Source organism: Mesoplodon bidens (assembly GCF_964165515.1).
Source record: "Mesoplodon bidens genome assembly, contig: HAP1_SCAFFOLD_1198, whole genome shotgun sequence".
In the NCBI taxonomy this organism is placed as follows: Eukaryota; Metazoa; Chordata; class Mammalia; order Artiodactyla; family Ziphiidae; genus Mesoplodon; species Mesoplodon bidens.
In genome coordinates, this window is record NW_027671305.1 from 29,237 (window position 1) to 54,224 (window position 24,988).

At 47.9% G+C, this 24,988-nt stretch overlaps 1 pseudogene across 1 annotated transcript; it reads right to left on the reverse strand.

Moving 5' to 3' along the window:
• Window positions 1-28: 28 nt before the first annotated feature.
• Window positions 29-23,309, reverse strand: LOC308611578 (zinc finger protein 541-like; annotated as a pseudogene). Its single transcript has 15 exons — window positions 21,533-23,309; window positions 17,774-19,642; window positions 15,978-16,036; window positions 15,607-15,766; window positions 15,282-15,449; window positions 14,066-14,390; window positions 7,725-7,788; window positions 6,989-7,131; window positions 6,480-6,583; window positions 5,166-5,241; window positions 4,519-4,607; window positions 850-990; window positions 484-665; window positions 166-366; window positions 29-44 (listed from the first exon to the last, which is right to left on the reverse strand). The product of its transcript is annotated as a zinc finger protein 541-like (transcript).
• Between the last annotated feature and the right edge of the window lie 1,679 nt (window positions 23,310-24,988).

Below are 24,988 nucleotides of genomic sequence, written 5' to 3' on the forward strand. Positions count from 1 at the left end.
ACGTATGAGGCTCCTCCAGGGCAGGGACTCAGTCACTGTGGCTTCTGGGAGCGGCAGGGGCTCAAAAGCCTTCGCTGGATCAACAGGCAGGGAAGCCAGAAGACGGCTGCTTTAGAAACCAATTTAATAATATATACAAGGAGAAATGTACAAAAACAACCTAACAAAGGAGATGCAACAGGGCTGGAGGTGCCCGTCCCAACTAGCTGCCCACGCAGAGGGCCGATGCCAGCCCCTAGCTCGCCCTCCTCCTCCTACACTTGGAAGGGCTCCACGGGCCACCTTGCCCTGACAGTGGGATCCACGTGGTCCTGAAGCCGGTGCCACTTCATGTGGGCATTCCGACCCTTGATCTTGCCAAACACCCTGAGGAGGCACCAGAGGACACAGGGGTCAGAGCAGGGGGAGGCGGGTAGCCCTGAGGGGGCCACCCCAGAGGGCTGAGGGCTGGCGTTCTGGGAGCATCCAGGGAAAGGGCGGTACCTCTCACACTCCCGGCAGGGAAAGAAGCCCTGGCCCTTCCTGCTGCCCGGCAGCTCAGGGGTCCGCTTCGAGCTGGTGTTTGGGCTGGAGTTGGGGATGGACTCCCTCCTGTAACTCTCAGTAGTCCTCTGTAATTCGGGGGTTGGACGGTGGCTGGGTTTCCTCCGAGGCCTACGAGTGACCTGCACAGGGGGCAGAGGTGATGAAAGGGTGCTGACCGCCCCGCCGCCCTTCTAAGGGAGAAGCAGGTGTCCAGAGCGTCCAGACGTCCCGGGGTGCACCCCCCCCACCGCCACCCAGCTTGGATGAGCACCGGGCATCCAGATCCGTGCTGAACTCCTGAAGCCCTACCACGAGACCCTCTACCTTTGCTTCTGTCCTGTCTGCTTCACCCAGCTCTCTCTTGACCCTCTTTTCCGGCACTGGGGCTCGGCCGCAGTCAAACTCGATCATTTTCTTCTGCATGTAGTAGAACTCGACACACTGGGCTACTGTTTTTGTCTGGACCTAGTGGAGGAAGACAGAAGCCGGCTAAGGACAGTGCCTCAGGAGTAGCAGTGAGGATGGCCTTGACGCCCTAAATCCCCTCCCCATGGGGCCAGCCGCCACTTTTTGAAAGCCCTCCTGAAACGTCTCTCCCCTACGGCTTGGTATGCTCCTCTGCTACGGCGGACAGAGAATCACAAAGTCCTCCTGGGGATGAAGGAGTTCAGAAAGAAGCCAGCAGAGTCAACACCATCTAAGCTCTGCACACTCTGAGCAACAAGGCTGGCCCAGGAAGGCTTCTCTCCAGGAAAACGCACACAAAGGTACACACGAGGACGCTCACTGTGACATCATGTGGAGCCACATGTCTACCGACAGGGACTAATTAAAGCAGAGTGTCCTTACGTGGTGGATACCTCATAGCCTTATGCGACAGCTAGGCAGAGCCCTCCAAAAAACTGAAGAGGGAGGAATACTTCCCAACTCAGTCCATAAGTTCAACATTTCTCTGACACCAAAGCCAGACAAAGATATTACAAGGAAAGAAGGCTACAGACCAATGTCCCTCATGAACAGAGATGAAAAATTTTAAACAAAACTTTAACGAACAGAATCCAACAATATATATATGTATATATATATATATTTGTGTGTATATATATATATATATATATATAAAGGACAATATACCATGACTAAGTGGAGCTCATCCCAGAAACGTGAGGTTGGTTTAACAATCGAAAATCAATGTAATTCATCATATTAAACTTAAAAAAGAAAAATCATATGAGCATCTTGATAGGTGCAGAAAAAGCATTTGATACAATCCAATGTCCATTCCTGATGGAAACTCTCAGCACAATAGGAATAGAAGGAACTTCTCTTCAACCTGATCAATGATACTTACAAAATCCCTACAGCTAACGGTGGAGTGGTTTCCCCTCAAATATCATGAACAACACAAGGATTTCCACTCTCACCACTTCTACTCAATACTGTACTGGTGGTTCTAGAGTGCAAAAAGGCAAGAAAAAAAGTAAAGGCATCCAGGTTGGAAAGGAAGAAATAAAAGTGTCTTTATTTACAGATGATATGACTGTCTATGTAGAAAATTCAGTGGAATCCACAAAAAAGTTACCAAAACTAGTAAGTTAGTTTGGCAACATTTCAGAACACAAGATCAATATAAAAATCAATTTTATCTCTATACATACTAGCAACAAACCATTGGAAACTGAAATAAAAAACAACTCTATAACATCATAAAAATCACAAGTACTGGGCTTCCCTGGTGGCGCAGTGGTTGAGAGTCCGCCTGCCGATACAAGGGACACGAGTTCGTGCAATGGTCCTGGAGGGATCCCACGTGCCATGGAGCGGTGGGGCCCGTGAGCCATGGCCGCTGGGCCTGCGCGTCCGGAGCCTGTGCTCCGCGGCGGGAGAGGCCACAATGGTGAGAGGCCCGCATACCGCAAAAAAAAAAACCAAAAACAAAACAGAAAAAAACCAAGCCCTTAGGAATAAATCTGACAAAAAGTATGCAACAACTGTACTCTAAAAACTTCAAAACATTGCTGAAAAATTAAAGATTGAAATCGAGAGATATACCCTGTTCAAGAGGCAGAAGACTCAATATTGTTAAGGTAACAACTCTCCCCAGTTGACGCAGAGAGTCAAAAACAGTACCAATCAAGTTCCTAGCAGGAATTTTTATTTTGAAATTGACAAGTTATTTCTAAAATTCATAGGGAATTAAAAAGGATCTAGAATACAAAAAATAACTTTGAAAAAGAATAACAAAGTTGAAGGACTAACATTTTCTAATTTCAAGACTTAGAATAAAGCTACAGTAATAAAGACAGTATGGGGATAGCTTAATAAAAGACAAACAGATCAATGGAACAGAATACAGGGTCCAGAAGTAGATGCATATATATATGGCCAACTGATATTTAACAAAGGTACAAAAGCAACTGAGTGGAGCAAGTATGGTCTTTCCAACAAAAGGTATTGGAATAAATATCCATATGCAAAAATGAACTCACCTCGCACCCCATACAAAAATAAACTTACAATGGATCATAAATCTAGAAATAAAACCTAAAACTATAAAACCTCCAGAAGAAAACACAGGGGAAAATCTTTGTGACTTTGGGTTAGGCAAAGATGTCTTAGATACAACACGAAAAGCACAGTCTATAAAAGAGAAACTAGTAAGTTATGCTTAAGCAAAATTTAAAACTTTTCTTCAAAAGACACTGTTAGAAGACTGACAAATGGCATAATGGAAGAAAATATTTCCAAAGCATATATCTGGATAAAGGACTGGTGTTCAGAACAAAATAAGAACTCCTACAGCTCAATAAAAACACAGACACTCCAATAAAAACAGAGGCAAAAGATATGAACAGACAGCTCACCAGAGAAGGTGCACATATAGCAAAAAAACACAAAGATGCTCAGCATCATTAGTCATTAGGAAAATGGAGTCAGAGGCTACTGTACACTCATTAGAATGGCTAAAATTAAAGAGACTTAGCATACCAAGTGTCGACGAGGGTGTGGAGCAACTGGACCTTTCATAACCTGCTGGTGGGAATGGGAAGTGGTAGAGCCACTTTGGAAAACAGTTTGGCAGTTTCTTAAAAAGTTAAACATACATCTACTATAAGTTACCCTCATTCCCCTCCTAGGTATTTATAATCCCAACCCCGTGTCCGCAAAAAAAAAAAAAAAAAAAAACCCGTACATGTCCGTACAAACACTTGTATGTAAATGTGCAGAGCAGCTTTATCTGTAGTCATCAGTAACTGGAAACCACCAACAGGTGGATGATTAAATGAACGGTGGTCCGTCCACACAGTGGTATACTCCTCAACAGTAAAGGGATGAACTATGGGTACACACGACAACACAGATGAATCTCAAAATCATTAGGTTGAGTGTAAGAAGCCAGACAAAGCAGATCACATGCTGTATGATTATTCCATTTATATAAACCTCTAGAAAATGCAAACTCATTTAGAGTGACAGAAAGTAGACAAGAGTTGACTAGGGACCCGGGTGGCAGGAAGGAAGGGTTGCAAAGGGGCAGGAGGGAACTTTTGGGGGTGACAGATATTCTCATTATCTTGATCATGGTGGTGGTCTTACAAGTGTATAAATATGTCAAAAACATTAAATCTTACACTTTGATTATGTGCAATTTTGCGTACATCAAGTTAAAAAAAGAGCAAACTAATCAGCAGGATATTAAGTATATGATGTCATCCTTTTTTGAAAGTGCATATAGGTGTGTAAAATCCGTATGGGCAGTAAATACCTGTCAGGTTATCAATCAGAAGTAGGATTGTGGGGAGGGGTCTGGAGGGCTTTATTTTCAACATGGGATTCATTTCTGTACCGTTTCAGGTTGTTCCAAGCAATGGCATTGTAGTTGTCAACTGTTCACAGCATGAGCAGAGTATCGCCCCTGACAGGCCCTGCAGTTCTAGCGCCTCGGCCCTGTGAAGGAGCCTTGTCTACACCAGCCTGCCATGTTCGCCTTACCATCTTGTGTATCAAGTAGAAGTCCTTCTTGTAGGCACAGAACGCCTTCTTAAAGAGCCTCTTCTCCATGGAGGTCCAGATGTCCGAACCTATTGGAGAAACAGCCAAGAGGAGGAAGGCTGTTTCTCCTTCTGGGACCACAGCCACGGCTGAAGTGCAGACTCCCCTCCTTTTTCAGGCCACCGAGCGCCAATTATATGCCAAGATTTCTGCTAAGCCCCTTACTTGCTTTATCTCACACAATCCTCACAAAAACCTTAGCAGGTAGGGGCTATTACCATCCCCGCTTGACAGGTGCAGCAACTTGAGGCTTCCTCTGGTTAAGAGACTTGCCAAGGGCAGCCGTGGGGCCCTGGTTGCCTGACTCCAACGCTGGAGTGCTCAACTGGGAAACCTGAGCCCACCCCAACCTGGCACCCCCCTTCTGGCCAGGAAGAGCCCACGAGGGAACCAGTGGAAAGGGGAAGGTTGGATCCAACTAGAGAACAGCACCCACTGAGTCCCCCAGAGAGGACGGGCCCTTCTGGGAGGGCAGGCGTAGGCCCCAAGAGAACTCCGGGAGGCACGTGCAGAGCTTGCCATGGAAACTGACTGGCTCGCAGGGGCCTCAGCCAGGCCAAAACCACGCGGGCAGCCACGCTCGTTACCTGTGTAGTGATAGTTGGCGAGAGGGTGAGTCCGTGGCTTCTGGGGTCCTCTCAGTAAGAGGGTCTCCAGGGCAACCTGGAACGACAGGGGTGGTGGGCAACTCTCTGAGGGAGGGAAGGTGAGGTAGAGGCCCGCCTTCATTCTTTCATTCATTCAGAAAATATGTGCAGCCCTCCCTAAAGCCACCCCTGCCCCAGGGCGACTCAAAGTGTGGTCGGTCTGTGGACCGGCCACCAGCTGTGAACCACTTGGGACACATTGCCTACAGCACTAAGCGGACTGTGGAGTGCAGTTGACGTTACCTTTTTCATAGCAAGATTTACTTGATGACCAAACAGTGTGTGGACTTATTCTGGCACAAGCTCCTTATTTCTTCAGGGAGCAGCATTTGGAGTGGCACTGCCCCCGCCCTAACCCATGTTATGGTCCTCATAGCACTAACCATTATCTATCACTTTTAAAAAATGTATTTCATGTGCTCACTCTCCTAAAATGTAAGCCCTGCAAAGAGAGGGCATTTGTCTTGCTCAACAGCATAACCCTGGTCAGGACTCGCTATGCAGTTTGCAGGACCCAGCGCAAAATGGAAACACGGGGCCCTGTGCTCACAAACTATTAAGAATTTCAAGATGGTGGCAGCAGAGCATTAAACCAAGAATGGGCCCCTGAGCTGGCCCCAGCCTGATACCATGACATCACCAGGTATCAGGAGGACCCAGTAAATGTGTGCTGATTACTCTGCTGAGCACCCACCACGTGCCAGCCACTGCCTCTCAGCTTGAGAAAAAGCACCGTGTAGCCCTGACTCTTGGGTCTCCAACTCGGGTGACGTGACTTCCTCTCCCACTACACACAGTTGGACTTCTTCATTTTCTAAACTTCAGGATTGTGAGGAGGGTCCTTGGAGGAGGCAGAGGCATTTCTGTTGCATCAGAGGTTTTCATACACCATTTTTAATCCAAAAGTTAATGTTCAGTAAATAAACCAGATTAATGCAGGCCCTGAGTTGGTCCTGCTAGGCACCGCCTCCCCAGTGCCGCGCTGACATGAGGTAACGCCGGAGGAACCCTGGTGCTCTGCTGTCACCCCAGATAAATAACTGCTTGAGCCCGTATGTGTGCATTTCCCCTACGTTCAAAAGGACACCACCAGTCCCAAAGCGACCAGGGAGAAGGGTGGGTGGCCAGCCTTTGGTTCTCGTGAGCTGCAAAGCCCCAAGTAGAAGGCACGTGTCTTGCGCCTAGAGCCCCTGGCCCTAAGAGAGCAGGCAGCTTCCCACAGCTCCTCTGAGCCCCCCCTCGCCTGCACCGCACCTGGATGTTGCCCTGGGCTTCATGCAGGCAGTGCAGAGCGAGCTCCAGGTTGGTGCCCCCGCCCGGCATCACGCTGGAGCAGGCCACGTTGAAGAGCTCCGTCACTGTTTCCAGCAGGCAGCCCGGCAGCGGGAAGGAGAGGAGACACAGAGGGTCAGCAAGTGCCAGAGAGGAAACCTCCCCAACAGCACAGATGGGGCGGGGGGCTCCTGTCACCATCTCCCTCATCTCTCTGCTAAAAGCAGGCTGAGGGAAGGGAGGGACAAGGAGGATGGGCAGAAACCCTGCTCCTGGCACCCGCTCTGGATGGCCTGCCCAGCTACTGGGTGAGAGGAGAGGTGGGCCAAGGGACTGCAGCACAGCAAAGCAGTCCTGCGCTGAAGGCCAGCTCTGCCCACCCCACCCCCGCCTGGGGATCACTGCTTCTTGGTCAAGGTGAGAACTGGGAGGAGAAAACCCTTGGGGATGGAGGAGGGCCCTCGGGAACCTGGCCCCAAAGTCTCAGCCACCTCTATCCTGTGTTTTCGGGTTGGTCATCACATCTCCCCATGGCTTCCAGACCAGAGTAGCTACATGCTCGTCACTTCCAGCCAGTGATCTGTCCTGGAGCTCTGGGATCTCAGCCTGAAACTGGCTTCCTATGTTGATGTGTCTGAAATGAGGCCACACACACGGACATAGAGACATATGTGTGTGACCAAGATGGGAAATACAAGAGAGATGTGCGGTGAGCCCTGCTCAGCAGGGCTGTGGAACCCACCTTTTGGCCATCTCTCAGACACAGGGAGTGCTCATCAGCCCAGTAGACACGCGCAGGTATTCCAGAGACCTCTTGAGGGATACTTCCTTCCTTCCTGCAATTTGCTTTATCGCCAGATTTCTGGCTTCAGGCGTTTGGGGTCTAGGACAGGGGAGGTATGTGCTGATACCTGGCATTCTTCTGTATCCAAGGTAACATCCAAGCTACAAAAGAGTATCTCATTGTGCCATCATCAATTCTATCTAGAACCCCAGGGTGCTGGGCATTCTGTCCCCAGAGATCCAACTATGGTATGTCTGGACAGAAGGAATATTGGGGAAACGCCTGGAAAAATCCACCACTTCTCTCCTAGGGAGGCTCTGGATCTAGACCTGACTTTCCCGTGATGAAGGCTCCCTTGGGAAAAACCGACACTGGAATGCAAGGAGGGTAAAAGCATCCCCACATTGCAAGGACCCTCAGGTTCTAAGTCTGTTCCAACTCACGGTTCAGTGCTGATCTTGCTGTTGTCCTTCACCACACTGATGCCAAAAGAGCCGTCCATGTGATCTGGAAAACACCCAAAGAAGAGCCTCAAGAAGACTGGCTACAACTGACCCATGAGGCCCTTTTTGCCTGACTTTCCAGAGCAGCTAAAAGCAGGCTCTTCAAGATTGCATGGTATACACACACTACTGTATATAAAATAGATAATCAACAAGGACCTACTGTATAGCACAGGGAACTATACTCAATGCTCTGTAATAACCTCTATGGGAAAAGAATCTAAAAAAGAACAGATATGTGAATATGTATAACAAAATCACTTTGCTGTATACCTGAAACTAACACATTGTAAATCAACTCTAATCCAATGTAAAATTGAAAATGACAAAAAAAAAGATTGCAGGGTATGGAGTTTCCTCAAAAATTAAAAGTAGAACTACCATATCATGCAGCAAACCCACTTCTGGGTACTCATCCAAAAGAACTGCAGTCAAGACCTCAAAAAGATATCTGAACTCCCATGTTCACTCCAGCACCATTCATAATAGCCAAGATGTGGAAACAACCTAAATGTCCACTGACAGATGAGCACATAAAGGAAATGTGCCATAAACATACAATGAAATACCATTTAGCCTTAAAAGGAAATTCTGCAATATGCAACAACATGGATGACCATTGAGGACATTATACTAAGTGACATAAGCCAGTCACAGAAAGAGAAACACTGCATGACTCCACTTATATAACATATCTAAAGTAGTTGACTTCATATTGATAGAATCAAAGAGTGGAATAGGGGTTACCAGGGGTTGGGGCAGTGGGAAATGGGAGGTTACTAATCAATGGGCATAAAGTTTCAATTAATCAAGCTCTAGAAATCTGCTGTAGAACATTGTACCTATAGTCAACAATACTGTACTGCACACTTCAATATTTGTTAAAAGGGCAGATCACAGATTAACTGTTCACATCACAATAAAATAAAATAAAAAGATTGCATGGAAGGGGGATAAGACTTCTGAAAAAGTAGAGTAAGGAACTGGGCAAAACAACAGATTTACTGACAAAAATCATTAAAAAAAGAAGAACAGTAAGCTAAAGTCTCTGCAAGTTGTCCTAAAGGCATACAGCATTTTAAGAAATACTCATTCAAGAAAATCTACTAAATCGTGGGAAGAACAGTGAGAGTCTGTGGCACTGGAGCCATGGCCCACTCCCTTACCCACCTAGCCCCCAGCTCTTTGTAATGGAAGCTCTACCCAGGTAGGTGCAGCCAAGGAGATGGGGACTTCTTCTTCCCCTGGCTCCCATGCTTAAAGAATTAAAGTAAGATAAAATAAAAATTTCTCATCAAAGAGAAAATGCCATCAAGAGATGGAAATTATTTTTTAAAAAGAAACAAATGTGGACTTCACTGGCGGTCCAGTGGTTAAGATTCCACGCTTCCACTGCAGGGGCCACGGGTTTGATACCTAGTCGAGGAACTAGGATCCTGCATGCTGTGCGATGCAGCCAAAACAAAAAAAAAAAAAAAAAGAAGAAGAAGAAGAACCAAATGGAAATAATTCAGGGGTTAAAAAAGTACAATAACCAAAATAAGGCTCAACAGTAGATCTGAGCTCGCAGAAGAAATGATCAGCAAACCTGAAGATAGAACAATGGAGACTATGAAATCTGAAGAAGAGAGAGAAAAAAAATGCAGGAAACTGAAGAGAGCCTCAGAGAAATGTGAGATGTCATTAAATGCAACAATATATATGTAGTGGGAGTACCAGTAAGAGGGGAGAAAGGGACAGAATATTTAAAGTATTAATGGCTGAAAATTTCCCAACGTTGATGAAAAACAATATGTATATCCAGCAAACTCTACAAACTCCAAGAAAGATTAAACACAAAGAGCTCTACATCCAGACATAACATAGGCAAAATGTGGAAAGCAAAAATAAAGATAAGATCTTGAAAGCAAAAAGGGAAAAACAATTTGTTACACACAAGGGCACTACAGTAAAATTAACAGCTAACTTCTTAAGAGAAACGATGTAGGTTACAAGGCAATGGCATAATATATTCAAATTACTGAAAGTAAAAGAGTGTTAACCAAGTATCTTATATTCAGCAAATTATCTTGCAAAAATGAAGGTAAAATAAAGACACTCCCAGATAAATAAAAACTGAGGATAACTGTTGCTGGCAGACCTGTCTTACAAGAAATATTGAAGGTGAAATATTATTCAGCCCGCAAAAAGGAACAAAGTACTGATACATAGTGCAACGTGGATGAAACCCAAAAACATCATGCTAACTAAAAGAAGGCGTTCCTAAAGGACCACATACTGTATGATTCCACCCATATGAAATATGCAGAATAGCCAAAGCGATAGAGACAAAGTAGATTAGTCGTTACCCATGGCTGCCGATGGGGAGGATGGAAAGGAGGGACTGCTAATAAGTACAGGGCTTCTTTTGGGGATGATGAAAATTTCTGAAAACTGATGGTAGTGATGGTTGCACAGCTCTGTGAATATACTAAAAACCACTGAATTCTATACTTGAAAGGGATGAACTGTATGGTATGTGAATTATATATCCCTAATAAAAATAGATACTAAAGAAAGTCCTTCAGATTGAAAGCAAATGACATCAGATGGTGAGTTGAATCCAAACCAAAAAAAAAAAAAAAAAAAAAAGCGAAGCGCTAGTAAATATGGGTAACTATAAAAATCACTATGATTACATATTTCTTTTCGTTTCTTAATGGCCTTAAATATAACTGCATAAAACAGTATGTATTGTGGGCCTGTAACATACAGAAATATAATATATGTGACAGTAACTGCACAAGGAGCACAGCTGCATTGGAGTAAAGGAGTATCACCTCAGACAGTAACTCAAATCCACAAGAATAAATGAAGAGATCAGAAATGGTAAAGAAGAAGGTTAATATAACAACCTCTATAAATCATGCTTGCTTTCCTTTATTCTCTCAGTGTTTTTACACGAAATAAAAGTATATAAAGCAAGAAACATGACCAGTAAGGTATTACTGGGTCTCTCACATGTAATCGCAAAAGAGTTAGAAGGAAGAGAGCTAGATAGGAGCAGTGTTTCTATATTTCACTGTTAATGAGTTATTACACATCCTAACAGATTCTGATAAGACATATATTTTAAGTCCTAGAGCAACCACTAAGAAATGACTAAGAAAAAGTGAAAAATTAACAGAATTAAAATGCCACACTAGAAAGTACTCACTTAATACAAAAGAAAGCAGGAAAGGAGGAACAGAGGGAGAAAAAGACATGTAATATATAGAAAATAGAAAGCAAAATGGCAGATGTAAATCCAACCATATCAATCTAACATTAAACAAGAAGGGATTAAACAAACCAATCAAAAGGCAGAGTTTGTAAGACTGGATAAAAAACACATGATCCAACTAATGGTGTCTAGAGGTAACATGCTTTATTTTCAAAGACACAAATAGGCTGAAAGTAAAAGAAGAGAAAAAATATATATATACCAAGCAAACAACAACCAAAAAAGAGAATGGAATGGCTATACTAATGTCAGGCACATTAGACTTTAAAACCAAAAATATTACTAGAGATAATGATAAAATTATTGTAATAATGACAAATGATGTCACAATCACATCCTAATGGTAAAAGGTCAAGCCGTGAGGAAGATGTGACAATTACAAACATATACACACCTAAAAACAGAACCCCAAAATACACCAAGCAACAAACGACAGAACTGAAGGATGAAATAAACCATTAAAAAAGAATAGTTGGAGATTTCAATACTTTCAACAGTGGATAGGGCAACTAGGCAGAAGATCAACAAGGAAATTGAAACTAACTAGACAAAACAGACAAAATACAGCATTCCACCAAACATCAGTAGAATACATTCTTCTCAAATTCACATGGAACATTCTTCAAGACAGACTGGATTCTAGCCCATATAACATGCCTCAATAAATTTTAAATTTTAAAATAAATTTAAGGGAATTCCCTGGCGGTCCAGTCATTAGGACTCCACGCTTCCGCTGCAGGGGGCATGGGTTCGACCCCTGGTGGGGGAACTAAGATCCTGCAAACCGCACAGCACAGCCAAAAAAAATAATAAATTAATTAATTAAATAAATTAAATTGAAAAAGAAACAAAGTATGTTCTCTGACCAAAAGAGAATTAGATTACAAATCAATAAAAGGCAGCAATTTGGAAAATTCACAAATCTGTGAAAATTAAGCAACACACTCATTAATAGTCAGTGTATTAAACAAGAAGTGGAATGATAAATTAGAAAATACTTTAGCTGAATGAATATAAAAACACAACATACTAAAACTTACAAAATGTAGCTAAAGCAATGTTCAGAAGGAAATCTATAGCTGTAAAATGTCTGTATTAAAAAAGAAGAAACATCTCAAATCATTTATGGTCTACTGACTTTCCACAAAGGTAGCAAGACAGGGCTTCCCTGGTGGCGCAGTGGTTGAGAGTCTGCCTGCCGATGCAGGGGACATGGGTTCGTGCCCCGGTCTGGGAAGATCCCACATGCCGCGGAGCGGCTGGGCCCGTGAGCCATGGCCACTGAGCCTGCGCGTCCGGAGCCTGTGCTCCGCAACGGGAGAGGCCACAACGGTGAGAGGCCCACGTACAGCAAAACAAAACAAAACAAAACATGGTACGAGGACAATTCAATGAGAAAAGAAGAGTATTTTCTAGTGCTAGAAGAACTGATACATACATGCAAAAGAGTGAATTTGGACTCCTACCTCATACAGTATATAAAAGTTAACTAAAGATTGATCGCAGGCCTAAGAAAAAGTTGGACTTCATCACAATTAAAAACTTGTGTACTGCAAACCATATCACAAATAAAATGAAAAGACAACCCACAAAACAGGAGAGAATTTGCAAATCATATATCTGATAAGGGGCTTGCATGCAGACTATATAAGGAACTGAGACAACTCAATAATAAAAGGATAAGAATTCAATTGAAAAAATGGGCAAAGGATCCGAATAGACATTTCTCCCGAGAAGATATACAAATGGATAATAAGCACATGGAAAGATGCTCAACATCATTAGCCATCAGGGAAATGTAAATCAAAACCACAATGAGGGGGCTTCCCTGGTGGCGCAGTGGTTGGAAGTCCGCCTGCCGATGCAGGGGACGCAGGTTCGTGCCCCGGTCCGGGAGGATCCCGCGTGCCGCGGAGCGGCTGGGCCCGTGAGCCATGGCTGCTGAGCCTGAGTATCCGGAGCCTGTGCTCCACAACGGGTGAGGCCACAAACAGTGAGAGGCCCACGTACCGCAAAACAAACAAACAAACAAACACCTCACAATGAGCTACCACTTTACACCCACTAGGATGGGTGTAATAAAAAACACAGCTAAGAAGTGTTAGCAAGGATGTGGAGAAACTGGAACTTTCATACAATGCTGGTGGAAATTTAATATGACCCAGCCATTTTGGAAAGCAGTCTGGCAGTTCCTTAAATGGTTAGATATAGTTACCCTTTGACCCAGCAATTCCACTCTGAGTTATATACCCAAGAGAAATGAGGACTTATGTCCAACAAAAACTTACACATAAATGTTCTTAACGGCTCTGTTTGCAATAGCCAAAGGACACAAACAACCCAAATGCTCGTCAACTAATGAGTGGATAAATAAAATGTTGTCTATCCAGAGAATTCAATATCATTCATCCATAAAAAGAAGTGAAGCACTGATGCATACTACAACATGAACCTTGACAACATTATTCTAAGTGAACAAACTAGACACAGAATGTCCCGTAATTTATGATTCCAATTACATGAAATGTCCAGAATAGGGAGGCCCATAGAAAAAGTAGGTTGGTAGACTGGTGGTTGCCCAGGGCTGAGGACTTGGGGGCTACAGGGCCTGTGTGTCACCGCTCGTGGATATAATCTTCTGGGGTGATGAAAATGCTCTAGAATTAGATTGTGGGATGGGTGTACAATCCTAAGAATACACTAAAAAATCACTGTACACTTTAAATGGGTGATTCATATGGCATGTGAATTATACCTCAATAAAGCTGTTTAAACAATTACTCGAAAGGGCAGGCAGAAGGGTGGTTAGGCTAAATGGCGTCTATTTTCTTTCTGGCTACAAAGTTATAAGCACCTAGAAGGCTGCTGGTCCCAGATGGTCCTGGGATAGTTCTGAACAGCAACGGGACCCCCGGAGCAGACCCAGGCGTAGGCCAGAGAGAGTGGCTGGACCAAATTCTACAGGGGGCGGGGGTCTGGCCCCCCGCAGGCCCATCATGGGCTGATCAAGCTCACTCACCAAGCATGGCGCTGATGAGCCTGTCGGGACGGGCCCGGGCAGATGTGGAACAGAGAGTGTTGAAATACAGCCCAGAGCCCTCCCGGATGGGGCTGAGCATCGGGGGCGGTGTGTAGGGAGGTCACTGGGACAGTCCCTTCAGGAGGTGGTCCATCAGGAACACGGGCGAGCGCAGGCAGCTCTGGCGGCATCCCCCCGGGCCCGGCTCCCCAGACATGGAGGGCGGAGGAGGGATGAGCAGTGCCTTGGGCCGGAGGAGCTTCTTCCGCTTCCTGTGTTGGCTGCTCTCCTTGATGTCTCTCTCTTCCCCGTCCTTCTCCTGACCCTGGAGAAGAAGAGACTTCAGAACCACGGGGGTCACCTGAGGCCACCGGCCCCAAACCTCAGACCTCAAGATGGCCTGAGAGTGGGAAAGGGTACTGACCAGCCAGATGCACACCCAGCATGGCCGTGCCCAGAGTCCTCAGCGCAGGAAGCCGGGCAGGGCCACCACGCCTGAGCCAGACTCCAGACCCTAAGCCGGGCGACATGTGACGCTGGGGCCTTCTCAGGCACCCACACCCCCCAAGGAGGGCCCTCACTCAGACCATTTTGGAAACTCATGTCCGTTGTTAAAGTGACTGGCACTTAAAGTGTGGGGGCCAGACAGATGCAACAGCATGACAAAAGGAAAACCTGTTGCCCTCAAAATGACAGCAGCTCCTGGGAGACAAACAGTGGGCTCCGTGCACCCCGTACCCGAGTCCAGCATGGACTTCTCCAGGTGGGGTCTTCCGGCACAGGCTGAAGAGACGACGCCTTGACCTTGCTACACTCTCTCTTACCTCCACACAATCTCCCCTCCTCTCTGCCCATCTTACCCCTCCTCATCCTCCAGCTCTCAGCTGCAACGCCCCCTTCCTCAGGCAGGGTCTCTCGTGCCCTCGGGGCTCCCACAGCTCACTCTCCCAGCCCGGCCCGTTCTGGGTCCTCAGTGTCCGGGGATGGGTCTATCTACTCCGCTGGGCTGGGAGCCCCAGGAGACGGGGGCAGGCCTGTTGTGGTCGCTGCAGTGTCCCCAGCCCTGCCCAGCACAGGGCCAGACACAAAGGAAGTTCACTGGAGGTTGAAGGGATGAAGGAACATGCAAATCAAGCTCTTCTGGAGTCAGGATTTGGGGGCTTTTCTCACAGCTCCCACTGGAAGCTGGAAAGCAGCTGGAAGGAAGTGCACCCACCTTGCTCCCCGGGGGATGGTTCGCTGGAGCCACTGGCACCGACACTGGGACCACCAAAGGGGCTGCGGTCATGTTGTCCAAGGACTTCCTGCCTCCCGGGGAACTCTGCCTGTCCCCCTCTGGCCTCAGCACCTGTCTTGGTGGCTTGCAAAACTCCATGCCACACACCTACACACAGAGCAGAGCCAGCCCTTTAAGAGACACAGTAGGTAGGGAGCAAGGGGCCCCTCCAGAGCAGCACAGCCCTGACTCCCGGCCCCCAGCCAGGCTCCCCGCAGGAGGACGGCTCCATCCTGAGATGAATGGCAGCTTCGAGCCCCTTCACCTGCGGCTCCTGCTTCCCTCGAGGTGACGGCCACTGGTCGCTGTGAAAACACATGTGGCTGCTCAGCCCTCTCTCTGTATAAAACATCTGGCTGCAATTCTTGCAGACGTAAGTGCTCCTTGGCTCTGCCCAGTCTGTGGGACCACCATTGTGCTGGTTACTGTGGGGAAGAAAGGGAGAATGGGACTCCGTCCCCAAACACTGATCCTCTGACAGACAGCTTTGGACGAACCCTAAAGAAATGGACATGATGCCCCCGATTCTCCGTGGCCTGGTGCTCGCCGCTTCAGGAGTGAAGCATCCAGAGCTCGCTCACCCAGGGCCAGCACATCAAAGCCACCAGAGGACTCCCGAGGGGCTTCTGAACTTACCAGCCACCGGCCATGTTCTCCTCCTTCATCGGGTCGGGGAGCCGGTAGATATTTCCACCCTGAAGACGAAAATACATCTGAGCCAACATATCAGAAATGAGATGCAAGAGTGAAAACTCTAAGTCTTGGAAGAAAACACAGGTATAATTCTTGGTGACCCTGGAGTAAGCAGTGGTTTCTTGGATGACTCCATAACCAAACAAAAGACAGATGTATTGGACTTCATCAAAACTTACAACTTCTGTGCTTCAAAGGACATCATCAAGAAGTGAAAAGACAGAATAAGAGAAAAAAGTTGCAAATCATGTATCTGATAAGGGACTATGTAGATTTATGTATCTGTGATACATAATGAACTCTCACAGCTCAAAAGTAAAATCACAACCCAATTTAAAAATGGGCAAAGGGTCTGAATAGACACTTACCCAAAGAGGATATACAAGTGGCCATTAAAAGATGCTCAGGATTATTAGCCATCGGGGAAATGCAAATTAAACTATAATGAGATTACCATTTCCCACCCACTAAGGTGAACCAACTGGACAATAACAAGCGTTGGTGAGGATGCAGAGAAACTGGAGGCCTCATACACTCTGGGTAGGGATATAAAACAGCACAGCGTTTTGGAAAAGTCTGGCACTTCCTCCAATAGAATTACCCTAGAGCCCAGCAATTCCCCTCCAAGGTATTTCCCAAGAGAAATGAAAACATATGTCTAAACAATAATCTGTACGCAAATGTTCATAGCACCGTTATCACAATGGCCAAGAAGGGTAAACAACCCAAATATCTATCAGCTGATGAATGGATAAATAAAATATGGTGTATCCATACAATGGACAAGTTACCAGCGATAAAAAGGAGTGAAGTTCTGACCCGTGCTACAGCACAGAGGAACTCTGAGAACATCAGGTTAAGTGAAAGAAGCAAAAGACACAAAAGGCCACGCAGCGTTAGGATTCCAATCACATGAAGTGTCCAGAATAGGCAAATCCATGGAGACAGAAGGGAGATGCATGGTTGCCAGGGGCTGGGAGGGATGGAGAGATTGCGGGTGACAACCAACGGTGTGGGGTGTCTTTTTGCGGTGATGAAAGTGTTTTGGCAAAGAGTGGCGATGCGTGCACGACCTCGTAAACAAACTAAAAACTACTGGATGGTGCACTTCAAGATGGCGAATTAGATGGCACGTGAATATTAAAGCTGTGAAAAAAAAAAGAGGGGGAGGTAGCTGTGGTGTGACAGGAAGGATGCTGGACCTCGGAACATCACGAAGAGACGTGGCCAAGCTCTCTGCACCCAGGACCTCATGGGCACGATGTGGGAGGACCCAAGCTGCTCCAAAAGGGCGGACCAGTGCCAGGCCTGCAGTAGGGGCCAAGTCGGACTTGTGGACCTGTGATTCACAACCAGAATAGACACAGCATTTCACGTACAAATATCAAGGGCAAAGGAGCTCTGCCTTTACATGCTCTGAAGAAGTGAAGGAGGCAAATCCAAAAGGAAGCGAAAGGCAGAAAGAAAGCAAATAGCAAAAGTTTAGTGAAGAAACATGATGCAAAGTGTCTCTGACAACTCTAAAGCCCTGTTCTGTTTTGTGTGTGTGTGTTGCAGGGCGGAGGGTGATGGGAGGAACCATCACTTCTCTGGACCTTCATTCCCCCCTCTGTAAACAAACTGCATCTGAGGATTTGCTGAGGTTAAATACAGTGCCTGGACAAGTCAGAAACACGGACACAGGTAAGGACGAGACTCTGCCTCCCGCATGGTCAGGTCCCGTGAGAGGGCCCTGGTACCTGGATCCTGTTGAGTATCATCAGCCTGGACTTGGAGTCCCAGGGGGGATCCGCTGGAGGCCCGGCCAACGACGAGAAGGAGGCCACGGCTACCTGGCTTGGAGAAGCCGCACAGCACATATCCATTTTCACTTTCTCCTTCCGGAAGCCTGGAAAGCGCTGGGCCCTGGAGTTGCCAGAGAAGAGCCTGTAGCCTCCGCCCCAGGAGCAGGCCGGGCCCTCTCCACCTTTTGTGGCCCCGGAAGCCGTGCCATTCTCAGCCTGGGCCTGCTTCCCTGGGAGGTGGGCTCTGGATGGCTCCTCCCCTCCTAACTGGGTCTGACGCAGGCTCCCGGGGGAGATGTCCCCCAGGCCCAAGGTCCCTTTCGAGGATCTCAACTGCTTGGCCAGAGAGGAGATGTCTGGCTTCCCAGGAGGGTCCAGGGACGACGCTGTGAGGGCAGGTGGAGCAGCAGCCACTTTTGGTCTTCCCTTTGTGTCCTGCCTCACGCTGCTGGGGGAGGCCTCTGTGGGGAAAGAGGGTGTGGATTTTCTCCTGCGGGCTAGGGATCCCTCTGGCTCAGGGTTCATGGGGCCAGCATGCAGAGAGTCAACAGTGGGCGCCATAGGTGGGGGCTGCTGGGGCCACGGCCCCTGCAGTGACTTCAGGGCAACTTGCTTGCCGTCGGGTGTGGGAAGCTGGGAGGAGGCGGCAGCCACCTGGGTGTGGGAGAAGATCCGCTGGGACTTGGTCATCATCTGGAACCCCTGCATCTGCTCGTGGCTCACCAGAGACTCCTGAGACCTCAGGAACAGCTGCCGGAAGAGCGGCGGGGCATCCGACGGGAGGCCGCTGGACTCTGGGCCGTTCTGGGGTCCAGGCTCACCAGGGTTCTGCCACGAGAAGGAGTCGCAGTCGAACTTGCTCTTCTTGGAAGCCCAGGAGTCCTCTTCCCGGCTGGTGCTGGCATATCTGGGGTCACCCGAGGCTTCCCCCGGTGCCTTCAGGAGCGTGGGAGGGAAAGGCGGCGTGTCCTCCACACCGGTGCCCCGGCTGGGTGAGGGCTCCCCCGCAGGGGAGTCGCTGCTGAGCCCGGGGCAGGCCCGGAGCCCTCCTGGGACGGCACTGCAGAGGGCTTGTGGACGACAAACATACTGTTTCCTTAGCTCTTAGGGCAGCCCGACAGGTTTCGGAGCCACTGGAAACTGTGGTCTCATGGCTGGGAACTGGCGGGGACAGTCAGGCCACGGAACAGAGGCAGGCAGGCGGGCAGGGGAGCGCCCTCGGGCCAGCCCTCCAGGGATGATGGGGGCTGGAGCAGCGGCAGCTCCGGCTCGGCTGGGTAGGGGCCGCTGTTCTCCGCTGCATGCGAGTGGACAGCCGTGAACACGTCCGTGGCAGGCTCCTTCCATGGGGGCCAGGGCTCCTCGGGAACCTCAGTGCCCAGGGCTCCTGGGGCCGCCGGGGTGCCGGCTGGGCCCCAGAAGGAGGACCCTGACGAGGGCAGGGAGGAACAGGCCGTGATCCTCCCTTCGCCGCTGTCTGAAGGCCCTCCCGGGGCTGGCCTGGGAGAAGGGATCTTCTGGCAGACGATGCTGTTCATGATACAGCGCAGGAGGTCTCGGTTGGGCAAGAGGGAGCTGGGGGATGGGGCTTCCGGGGGCACCAGGGACCACAGGCTCGCGGGTGCGGGCTGGTTGGCAAACTCGTGCGCGTGGGGTGAGTTCCCGCAGGGCTCCTCCTCCGGGGGGGCCTACTTGAGGATGCACAGGCCGTGCTGGACCTCATAGTGCCGGCGCACGGAGCGGTAGTCGCAGTAGCTCTGGCTGCAGCCCTGCTCAATGCACACAAAGGGCTTGGACTTCTGGTGGGTGAGCGTGTGCCCGGTCCTGGAATCACATGAGGAGAAAGTTAGTGGGTGTCTTGGCGTGGGTCACCCACTGCAGGAACCCAGGTGTGTCCGCAGGGGGCAGTAGCATCGCAACTCAGAAACTGTGCTCAGACCCTATGAGGAAAGACCCCTGCTAGGGCCAAAGCCCTCTGGAAGGGGGAGCTCTTGCCCTCACCCCTAAGCAAACCCCTAATCTGAGATTTAAAAAATCAGCGGGAGCCAAGTCAGAGTTCCCCAAAGTGGGTTCCTAAGGAACACCAGTCTCCAAAGTTGCTCCCTGAGGACTTGGGCTCAGCTGGCAAATAAGTTTGGGAAAAACACTCTTTACTTCTTGGAGGTTCCTAGGAGCAAACTGAAAAGCCACAGAGCAGATAAAGAGAGATCTGTTGAACTTTCCATGTCTCTCAAACTTATTTGCCCACAAAACCCTTTTTTTAAATAGACCCGTTTAGCATCCCCGAGAACCAGAGAACCAGAGTTCTGAGAACGCACCTGAGGAAATGCTAACTTGGGGATGATCCTTCCACGAACAAAGGAGTCTTTGCCTTCCCACAGGAGTCCTCCAGACAGCTACCTGGGAGCCCCACAGCAACAACAAGAAAAAGCCAAATTTGCCTATAATTTCTGCAAATATAAACGAATACAAGTATGTATTATATTTACATCATACTTATACCTGCATTAATATATTATAAATATAAACAAATGGGTAAATCACCCTCTGGGTACCCAACAATCCTACTCCGGATGGTTCTAATCAATGGGACCCAGTAAATAATGAAACCCTTTCCCATACGTGGACCCTTGGCCTCCATCTGAGGGAAGCAGCAGAGAGGGCATCTGGAGACCCACTTTCTAGCCCTAACTCTTACCAGCTTGTGACAGGAGTAAATCATTTCCCATCCTTAATGGCGAGAGGGGAGAGGATACAATGAAAGTGGGATTCATCGAAGCCTCAGTAAAGGCTGGGCGAGCTGTAAACATGCAAGGGATCGTCCTCTCCCACTTACGAGTCTCTCAGTTTGAAAGTCTGTCTCTCCTCCCTCGGCAGCAAGAAAAGCTTATCATTTCTAAGACATGAAGAACAAACGGGATTCTGCTGCTCTTACACTGAGCTTGCTTTTTTTTTTTTTTTTTTTTTTTTTTTTTTTTTTTTGCGGTACGTACGCGGGCGTCTCACTGTTGTGGCCTCTCCCACTGCGGAGCACAGGCTCCGGACGCGCAGGCTCAGCGGCCATGGCTCACGGGCCCAGCCGCTCCGCGGCATGTGGGATCTTCCTGGATCGGGGCATGAACCCGTGTCCCCTGCATCGGCAGGCGGACTCTCAACCACTGCGCCACCAGGGAAGCCCTGAGCTTGCTTTTTAAAGTCAAGTTTTAAAAAAAAACTCGAGTTAATAAAAGGGGGAATTAAAAAGGGAAAAAACAGAGTGAACACTCCATTGCCATGTTTTAGAAACAGGCATTTCAGAACCCCTCATGCCCTGGTGTTATCCCAACATATATTCCTCATGGAGTGCATATCTGTTCTGCTCAGACACCTACCAGGGACTCTGAAACTTTCTCTACACAGTTAGCCCAACTCCCTCCATGACAAAATTGCCTCAGGAGTGTGTCTTTAAAGCAAATGGGTCCTGTCTGCAAATCGCAGCGGCGCTCTCCTCACTGGAGTGAGTCTGGAGGCTGGGGAGGGCGGGCTGTCCGGGGCAGTGTAGGCCCTGCCCCCCACCCCAAACACTGGCCGTGGGAGGAGAACAGGTCGCACACACCTGGGACACCCGACGGTGGGGGGCGGTGCAGGTGGATGGGAGGGGATGCAAAAGAACCGGGAACACGCCCAGCCCCCAGCAGCCCCCTGAACAGACATCCCGACCAGACACCTACATACAGGTGGTCCTGACGCTTAAAGGCCTTGCTGCAGATTTTGCACACGTGTCTCCTCTCCTGGCTGTGCGTCAGGTAGTGCTTGCTGAGAGAACTGGCGCTGCTGAACACCTTCCCGCAGAGGCTGCAGTCCAGGAGTGGGTTCTGAGGGGACCTGTGCTGCCGCTTTCCTTTCCTTGTGCTCCCAGACGTGGCCCTGCCTCCTTCGTTAGCCTCTTTGGGCACCTTGAGCACGCCTAGCCCCAGGTCTAGACAGAGGGAGAAAGCACAGGTTATGACATCCGGGGACATTGGAGCCCGGGCGCAAGCACTCTACCACCCTCGGACCAACTTCAGCAGCTGAGACCAACTCAGGGAGTTGGCCGAGAACCCCAACTTCAGCAGCTTCACTCGCAGAGAAGACCAGGCTTAGCACCAGGTGAGGGGGAGAAGGGACCCTGGTCAGGCCACCCCTCCAGGGCGGCACCCAATCTTCAAGCCACACTTGGTGGGTAAGGGAGGGGACAGCAACAGTCTGAGTGCTTCCAGGACACAGTGACTGGACAGGCAGGACTTCATGACGGTAACATCAACAGCACACTTGCAAGTGCAATCCAGAAATGCACAATGCAAAATCTTAGAAAAGTTTAAGTCCTTTCTCCCAGCCAATTCCACTCTGGTTTTTTAATTAAGGAAATTAAGGCAGATCTGTACAAATTAACGGAGATCTTGCAGTGAACTGCAAGCGAGTTAACTGCAGCATTATTTTTCCTGGTGAAATGTGAGAAACCACCTAATAACTGACACGAGGGCAGGTGGGTGACTGCATTCTGGTCTCAATGGTCTATGGCGCAGGCATTTAAGATACAACTGTAGGAAAATATCCATTGACGTGAAAGGATGTTCATGCTGTATCACTAAGTGCTGTGCCACTAACAAGAGGATTGTTGAAAAACGGAATGATCTAGTCTTTGAAAGGGAAAAATAAATTTGAATAGAAACAAACAGAATGGGATTGATTGGTAGCATCATGGATCAACTTAATTTTCCTTTTCCTATATATCTGAATTTTCCATGTTTCTCTACTCCTTGGGTAAATGAGTAGTTTTTTTTTATAATTTCATTTTTGATTTTTTCTCTTTGACCCATGAGTTATTTTAGAAGAGTGTTCTTTAGTTTCCAAATACTTGAAGACTTCTTTCTCTTCTTTCTTTTATTTATTTATTTATTTTTGGCTGCATTGGGTCTTCATTGCTGCGCGAGCTTTCTCTAGTTGTGGCGAGTGGGGGCTACTCTTTGTTGCGGTGTGTGGGCTTCTCATTGCAGTGGCTTCTCTTATTGCGGAGCATGGGCTCTAGGCTCACGGGCTTCCGTAGTTGTGGCACGCGGGCTCAGTACTTGTGGCTTGCAGGCTCTAGAGCGCAGGCTCAGTAGTTGTGGCGCATGAGCTTAGTTGCTCCGCGGCATGTGGGAGCTTCCTGGACCAGGGCTCGAACCTGTGTCCCCTTCACTGGCAGGTGGATTCTTAATCACTGCGCCACCAGGGAAGTCTGCAATAAAGTATTCTTAAATTAACATATGTACTTTTGTGTGTGTGTGTGTGTGGTACGCGGGCCTCTCACTGTTGTGGCCTCTCCCGTTGCGGAGCACAGGCTCCGGACGCGCAGGCTCAGCGGCCATGGCTCACGGGCCCAGCCTCTTCGCGGCATGTGGGATATTCCCGGACCGGGGCACGAACCCGTGTCCCCTGCATCGGCAGGCAGACTCGCAACTACTTTGCCAACAGGGAAGCCCCACTTTTTTTTTTTTTAACACAAAATGCTACTCCACACTGAATAGACTATAGTATAGTGTAAACATAACTTATGGGCACTGGGAAAGAAACAAACAAAACTCCTATGATTGGCCTTATGGTGGTGGTCTGCAACCGGACCTGCAGTACCTCTGAGGTATGCTGATACTTGAGTGACGGCAGTCAAAACTGAGAGCAGAGATTCTCTAACTCTGGTTTCATTAAGAAATAGCTGGTGAGACTGTGTTAAACATTCAGGTTCAAACACACCTAGTGCCCAGATCTTAGTTTTTAATACTGTTCTCCAATAAAAGTAACCAGGGCTCCTTGGATAAAGGGCTGGTTCGAAGACTGGGCAGGAAATTATACAGGATGTCCTTAGAGTATCTTGTAGTTCCAGAACAGAAGTCTCTCAGCCTCCATCTCGTTGTCTCTCTCTCTCTCATACACACACACACACACACACACACACACACACACAGACACACACACACACACAAATGGGGTATGTCAAAGAGACACAGGAGCCAACTGAAAGAGCTCCCAATAGTCAAAGCTGGAACAACTTGAGTAACAAAGTAGCACTGGATAATAACCCAGTCTATAAACTCTCCGTGAGCCCATGCTGATATAAATGAATGACTGAACAAATAAGTAAATGGCCGTGCATGATTCCAAATAATTTGTGTGGCTATTCTGCCCTCAAGAAGTTGAAGCATGACTCTTCACACCTTACGCATGAACTGTGCACAGTGACTTCCTTCCACAGATGACAGTATTGGGGGCGGGGACTAAGTTTACAGCGTAGAAACATGACAAACATTGTCAGCCAGGTGGTGGAGGTTCACGTCAACAGTGACAAGTCACACTGACACCGTGCACCCTGAATACCATGTGAGGACAGTGGCACTTCACTTCTGTGGTCTTCCTCCCCCTCAGATCATAAGAAACGTAAGACAAACCCCAGCTGAGGCACATTCTCCAAAATACCTGACCACGGCTTCTCATGACTGTCATCAAAAACAAGGAAAGTCTGGGAAACTGTCACAGCCATGAGGAGCCTAAGGAGATGTGACAACTAAATGTGATGTGGCGTCCTGGGAGGATCCTGGCACAGAAGAGGGACATGAGGTAAAAACTAATGAAATCTGAATGAAGCATGGACTTTAGTTAATAATAATATAGCAATATTGGTTCATTAATGGTAACAAACGTACCATACTCATGTAAGATAAGAATAGGGGAAACTGAGTGTGGGGTATATGGAAATTCTCTATACCATCTTCCCAATTTTTATGCATATCTAAAAACTAGTCTTCTAAGAAAGTTTCTTTAAAAAATTTAAGTTCCAGGGCCCTACCTGCAATGATTCAGATTAGGAAAGTCTGTGGTGGGGTACAGGAATTTGCATTTTTCACAGGACCCCTAGATGATTACAATGCAGATAATTTGGGGTTGAGAAAACACTGTTTTCTGGGGGTGGAGTTTGGCTGGGGGGAGGTCATTCATAAGAAACCTTTGCCCAACTCTCTTCTTACATTCAGAAATTCTTCTGGACCACACACTTGTGCTTGCCACTGTATTCTGACAGCAGATAAGATGGGGGTGAGTTTGGATAACCACAAACAGTTTGGGTTCCCTGCCCCTCTAAGCAGCACTATTGTAAAAGCTTCCAATAGTTTAAAGCGG